The 6930-nt window shown below is 43.5% G+C and overlaps 1 long non-coding RNA gene across 1 annotated transcript; it reads right to left on the bottom strand.

Moving 5' to 3' along the window:
- Positions 1-792: 792 nt before the first annotated feature.
- Positions 793-6573, bottom strand: LOC141089233 (uncharacterized). Its single transcript, XR_012232217.1, has 2 exons — positions 6108-6573; positions 793-5006 (listed from the first exon to the last, which is right to left on the bottom strand). It is a non-coding gene; the product is annotated as an uncharacterized lncRNA (long non-coding RNA).
- Between the last annotated feature and the right edge of the window lie 357 nt (positions 6574-6930).

Genomic DNA, 6930 nt, shown 5'->3' with positions numbered 1-6930 from the left:
CATGGATGGGAAGCACATCCGTGTTCATCAGCCACCAAACTCAGGGTCCCAATAGTGTAATTATAAACAGTATTTTTCTATAGTGCTGTTGGCCCCGGTTTTCAGCACATACAGGTTTATAGTTGGGCCTATGGAAGAACTGGAGACTCCAGAGTCTTCAATTTTTCCATAATAGTGAAATAATGATTTGGACATTTCACTCCCCCTGTGTTCTACCGGGAAGCGGCTCCTTATGCACTGGTTGCTGATAAGGCATTCTAATTGAGCCGCAATGTAATAAGGCCACATCCACGGAAAGGCCTGGACCACCGACGGCAAATGTATAATTATCAGCTATCCTGCGCAAGACGATTATTGGAGTGTGCCTTTAGAATCCTCTGTGCAAAATGGAGGGTCCTGATTTCAGCCATACAATTAAGTGAAGCTAATGTAAATGGTGTCATTAAATCCCGTGTCATCCATCACAAGTTCACAAGGATCCATGAATGTCCATCAAATGATGCTGATGATTGAGACTATGGAAATAATGGCAGGGCTGCAACATAAGTTGCCAATCCATGTCATCAGCCCTCTGGCCTTAACGTGCGGGACATACTCACAAATTATTTTCTATCTTCCGAGGGATGTACTCCTTGGCAAGACTACGCTGTGTCTGTGTTATAATAACCTTTGTTCAATTAATTTCACTAAACAGCTGTTATCAGCAAAGTCTATGACAACAGTTTATGTATTAAAATACACCCTGTATATCAGAAGCATCGGCAATATATTGGCCGAAACAAAAATCACACATTTAAATAACAGGCTTATTTATTATAAGTGTATTTTTCCGTTAAAAACATATTTAAATCATATAGCAACTTAGGATAATATTCCATTGGAACATGAAACAAACAAACAACACGTACATTACCCATTAACCCCTTTACCACCAAGGGTGGTTTGCATGTTAATGACTGGGCCAATTTTTACAATTCTGACCACTGTCCCTTTATGAGGTAATAACTCTGGAACGCTTCAACGGATCCCAGTGATTCTGAGAATGTTTTCTCATGACATATTGTACTTCACGTTAGTGGTAAAATTTCTTTGATATAACTTGTGTTTCTTTGTATAAAAAATGGAAATTTGGTGAAAATTTTGAAAAGTTTGCAATTTTCAAAATTTGAATTTTTATGCCCTTAAAACAGAGAAATATGTCACACAAAATTGTTAATAAATAACATTTCCCACATGTATACTTTACATCTGCACAATTTTTATAAACACAATTTTTTTTTGTTAGGAAGTTATAAGGGTTAAAAGACACCCAAAAGTTGTTGTGCAATTTGTCCTGAGTACACTGGTACCCCACATGTGGGAAAAAACTGTTTAGGCACACGTCGGGGCTCGAAAGGGAAGTAGTGACGTTTTGGAATGCAGACTTTGATGGAATGGTCTGCGGGTGTCATGTTCTGTTTGCAGAGCTCCTGATGTGCCTAAAAAGTAAAAAAAAAGCCACAAATGACATCATTTTGGATACTAGACCCCCAAATAACAAATCTAGATGTGCCCCAAGTAATCTATTATTTCCGGTAAAGTAAATATTAGTAGTGCATGGAGGTGTGGTACAATTTGAAGCAATCCTTCATACACAGGCCAGGTTTTTCGGGGCAGGTGTCGCATTGATAAATGGTATCCTTGCATATTCCCCTTTTGTAACACACTCAGCACCTTTTTTGCGGCTTACATTTTTCCAGTTTGTGGGACCACCACTGGAAAATGCTGACCTAGTACGATACGAGCACTTTCAATTCCAGAAGTACTGGGGCCCGCGCCTTCTGGAGTGCAAAATATCAGGGCCTTAATCACTACCTCCTGGAACTGAAGGTACGACGTATCGAAGTGGCGTGCACATTGCCATTTGGACGATGTGCACTGCCAGCCTTTTGTGCCACACCTTGGCCTTTCTCAAAGCATTGTACGGTTGGAGGAGTTAATGGGAGAGATCAACTCCTCCCATGTTTTTGCTGTACCCCAGTACACAGGTCGGTTTGCTGACCTGTTATAGAGGTACCCTGAACAGTGCTGAGGGCGCTGCCATCACCATGTATGGTGGTCAAGAGAAGGACATCCCTTTTGTCCTTGTACTTGACCACCAACAGGTGGTCGCTACATTGGTCGCTACATTGGGCCCTGCTGTCACCTTTTCTGAGCATCAGCCCAAGTAGCGTTTCTGTGAGGCCTCTCTGATTTTTGCGGACAGGACCACAAGCTGTAGTACCTCATGCAGACAGGGATTTGAAGAGTGGGATGCTGGTATAAAAGTTATCGGTGTAGAGAAGATTACCTTTATTCAGCAGTAGATGCATCAAATCCCACACAATTTTCCCACTCACTCTCAGGACAGGGGGACACTCAGGAGGTTCAATCCTGGTGTCCTTCCCTTCGTAAACTCTAAACCTATGGGTGTACCCTGAGGTACTCTCAAACAGTTTGTAGAGTTTGATTCTGTACCTGGCCCTCTTGCTGGGCAGGTACTGACGGAATCGGCGCCTTCCCTTAAAATGAACTAAGGACTCATCCACGCAGATGTCCCTTTGGGGCACGTACACTTCAGCAAAATTTTTGTTGAAGTGGTCAATAATCGGCCAAACTTTGAACAGACTGGTCAAAGTTGGGGCCATCTCGTGCGGGACACTGTGCATGATTGGTATAATGCAGGAATTTGTGGATGGCCTCAAACGCATCCGGGCCATGACTTCGGAACACTGTAGTATTATATAAAATATCAACACTCCAATATTGCTGAAGTTCTGGCATCTTCAGGATCCCCATGTGGAGGACCAGGCCAAAAAACTCCATCATTTCAACGGCGTCTACAGGAGACTAGTTAGAAAATGATGAACGCAGGTTTTGTTCCAAAAATTGAAGAGCGTACAAATTAGTTTGCTCCACCATGAGGTTAACAAAATCCTCAGAGAAAAAGACTTTGAAAAAGTCTATTTCTGTGAGGCCGGTGGTGTCAAACTTGATTACTGATTCTGCCACAAAATCAGGAATCAGTGGCTTGTAATTTTTTGGGGGCGAGGTCCATACGGGGTGCGCTGATTCAGTTGCGGAAATGGTGGGCGATGCCTCATCTGTCCTGGGGCATCTGCATGGCGGTTCCACATGACCCGAGGGGGAAGATGAGGAGGAGAAAGAGGAAGAGGATGAGGATGAAAAATCCGAAAAGTACAGAAATGTGGGATCCTCTCCCTAGCCATCAGTGTCGGAGGCAAGGAAAGAATATGCCTCCTCCACTGAATAACGCTGTTGGGACGAATTTGACAAGCAGGACATTTTTTATGTGAATATGGTGCTTTGTGTGTACTTTATTGATAACTGAATGTATATGTGTGAGGAGGGATAGTGATTGGTGTAAACTATTCTGAAAAGAAAAAGCTAAAAGGAAAAAAGCAAATAGGGAGAAAAAAATGCCTGTGGAAAAAAAAGTCTAACACAGCAGGCCCTAGCTCTGATAAGTGAACTGCGTCACTTATCAAAATTCGGCGACTGCTGGATGTGCGCACGAAGATGGCGAAAATAAAAGTGTCACTGTTTCACTTATCAAAGTTCGGCGGCAACTGTATGTGCGCACAGGGGTGGCACAAGGGAGGGCTGGGCCCTTGCAGGTCCTGCTGGGCCTGTCCTAGGCTCCGGCCTAGGATCAGTGCTATTATAGCACCGATCCGGGCCGGTACCAGCAGGGCACATCACGGTAATACCGCTGCTGTGCCCTGGAATTGGCACGATCGATCCGATCGGCATTGGGCCAATCTGGGGGGTTTTCTTCGGTGCCTGGCATTGTCTACGATTGAGTACATCGGTAGAGCCAATCACAGTGCTCGGGAGCCCGGGAAGCCGGGATTAGGGCCCGGGAGGCCGACACCATCTTCCTTAAGGTAAGATGGTGTTGGAATTTTAATGCGATCATCACGACTTAAGTCGAGGCATCGCATTAAAGGGCTTGACGTACTATCCCGTTCATGGTCATACGGGCCCGGGTCACCTGGACGGGATAGTACGTCAAATGTCAGAAAGGGGTTAAAATACACTTTTTTTTCAAAAATCTGGTATGAAGGTGGAGATGGTGGCGGCGGCATAGCCTGACTTGTTTGTTGATTTTGGTTTCCTACATGATTGGGCCCCTGAGAGGTGGATGAAGATGGATTTTGGGCCAATGGAGGGCCCTTTTGTGGTACATGGTATTGGCCACTTGGGTATTGGTAACCATACTCATGTGGATTTGTGTTTGGCATTTGGTTAAACCCCCCAGAATGGCCATGTTAAACACACCCCATGATGAGGCCACTCTTCTACAGTGGGTATGTTCAAGTGGCCATATTGGGCAGGTGGAGCTGGATTTGAGAAGTGTGCATGTGGTTGGAGGTGTTGGTATGGGGCTTGATGTGGTTGACGTGATGGGATCCGAGGTGGAGGTCCTTCTGGGAGTGCTATAGGCTGGTCATCATTGCTTCCAGGCTTGTGTAAGTGGTTGTCAGTGGACATCTGCCATCTTTCAAGGAAGTTGAAAACCAGCCTTGGATTGTTAGGTTCTGTGCATGAATCTATCACAGTTTGTACCGCACCTTTGGCGCGCAGCCTCACCTCGAGGGGAATTGTGCGCATATACCATGCAAGACTCTGACCATAAGCCTCATCACGATCATCGTTAACAGTGTGCGATAGATATTACAAAACGTCAATGTCTACTTGGCGATAGGAAGCTCCCTCCTGCGCCGGTCCTGGTGTGGGATGGTCGCAGACTGTGGTGAGGTATCCAAGGGGAGCGTAGGACTACTGTTACATCCACGTTCATCCTCATCTCGATTGGAATAATTTCCTGTAGAAGGTTGTGGTGGTGGTTGGTTTGTTGCTGATGGTGCAGAAGAAGGTCCAGCCTCCTGTTCAAATCGCCAAAAGGGTAAAAGTTGACCTCGGAATCTGATGCTGCTTCTCATTCAGTAATGTTGGATTCAGTTCTGTTATTTTACAAAAATCAAAGGAAAATAAACATTAATTTATGTAACTTAAGGTCAAGTTTACAAGTGCAACCACACTTTGAATACTGCATACAGTTCTGGTCTCCGGTGTATAAGAAAGACATAGCTGAACTAGAGCGGGTGCAGAGAAGAGCGACCAAGTTTATTAGGGAACTGGGAGGTCTGCAATACCAAGATAGATTATTACACTTGGGGTTATTTAGTTTGGAAAATCGAAGGCTTCGGGGTGATCTTATTACAATGTATAAATATATGCGGGGACAATACCAAGACCTTTCTAATGATCTTTTTACTCTTAGACCTGTGTCGGGGACAAGGGGGCATCCTCTACGTCTGGAGGAAAGAAGGTTTAAGCATACTCACAGACGCGGATTCTTTACTGTAAGAGCAGTGAGACTATGGAACTCTCTGCCATATGATGTTGTAATGAGTGATTCCCTACTAAAATTTAAGAAGGGACTGGATGCCTTTCTTGAAAAGTATAATATTACAGGGTATATACACTAGTTTCCTTAATATTGCGTTGATCCAGGGAGCTAGTCTGATTGCCGTATGTGGAGTCGGGAAGGAATTTTTTTCCCCAATGTGAAGCTTACTGATTGCCGCAAGGGTTTTTTTTTGACTTCCTGTGGATCAACATGTTAGGGCAAGTTAGGATAGGATATGGGTTGAACTAGATGGACTTCTTCCTTCAACCTTAATAACTATGTTACTATGTTAAATGTATGTCAAGCATGCACTTATGAATGGAGATCCAGAATGGGAGCTACGAAATTTAAACAGTCATAATATATATATTTCTACTTTTTACTGTATGCTACACCACTCCTGGCCCGCTGCTGGTGCTCACAGCAGTACTGATCACAGCAGCTGCGCCATCGTCTTGCATACACTGCAAAGTGACACAATAAATACAGTAAATCTAAATACAGTATGATCACCTTGTTTGCGTTTTGAATGATAGGTTACAGTATAAACTTGTGTTCAGTTTACCAAGTGTATATGAACAAACATGCCAGATATTTTAAATAACATCATGTGGAATAATGTATTTCTAATTTTTTTTTGGTTTTTACTTACTAATCTCCTGCTGCACCTCATGTGGACTTTCCTCATAATTGGGGAACATTTGGCAGCATATGTGTATCCAAGCTGCATCCTTTTTATTGCGGACCGCATAGTTGGCGTAGAGTTGGTGCCAGATTTCAGGCCTCTTCTGCACCAGAGCAGTCAGCATTTCCACATTAATATGTCTGGCTATGTTGTTGGTATCCGTGGAGGCGTGTTCCTGGGATTTCTATAGATTGCCAGGACAATTTGAATGCCAAACTTCCTCTTCTTGGCTGATGCAATTTCCTGGCTTCCGGAAAATGTTTGTGTATATGTCGCACGCTATATGGATTGTCCTTGTGGCATCCAAATTTTTCTCACACCCACTGACTTGCATTGGCTAGGCTCAGGCGATATACGAGTACAATCGCAGCATGATACGATTTTACATGCACGCCGAATATTCCTGAGAAAATAAATGGTGATGTGAGCTGTCCCACAGATTAATACTGGTGCGAGTGCTATGCGATATATTCTACGGTAGTGTGACTCTGGCCTTTGACGTAAGACCTGTGATTACAAGTACTCAGTGTACAAAGTACAGCACATAAGTTTAACTGGAGGAGAGGGCATAATAAAATATTCATCTACACACGTACACATTCTAGAAGGTAATATAAATGAAATTCCCGGTTGTTATGTAAGTGAAAAGTCGTGCACCATTCTAATGTACTTTGAGCTTTAATCCCTTACTATTTTAGAGATCTCTTTATTATGTTTATTACATTTTTTAAATTGCTGACTCAGAATGAATTAATTTGAACAGGAAAGAGCTGCACTACACAATGCACTG

This window comes from Dendrobates tinctorius, unplaced genomic scaffold (assembly GCF_039654945.1).
Source record: "Dendrobates tinctorius isolate UK_male_01 unplaced genomic scaffold, ASM3965494v1 ptg000044l, whole genome shotgun sequence".
NCBI classification, from domain to species: Eukaryota; Metazoa; Chordata; class Amphibia; order Anura; family Dendrobatidae; genus Dendrobates; species Dendrobates tinctorius.
This window is presented reverse-complemented; position numbering and strand designations above follow the sequence as displayed.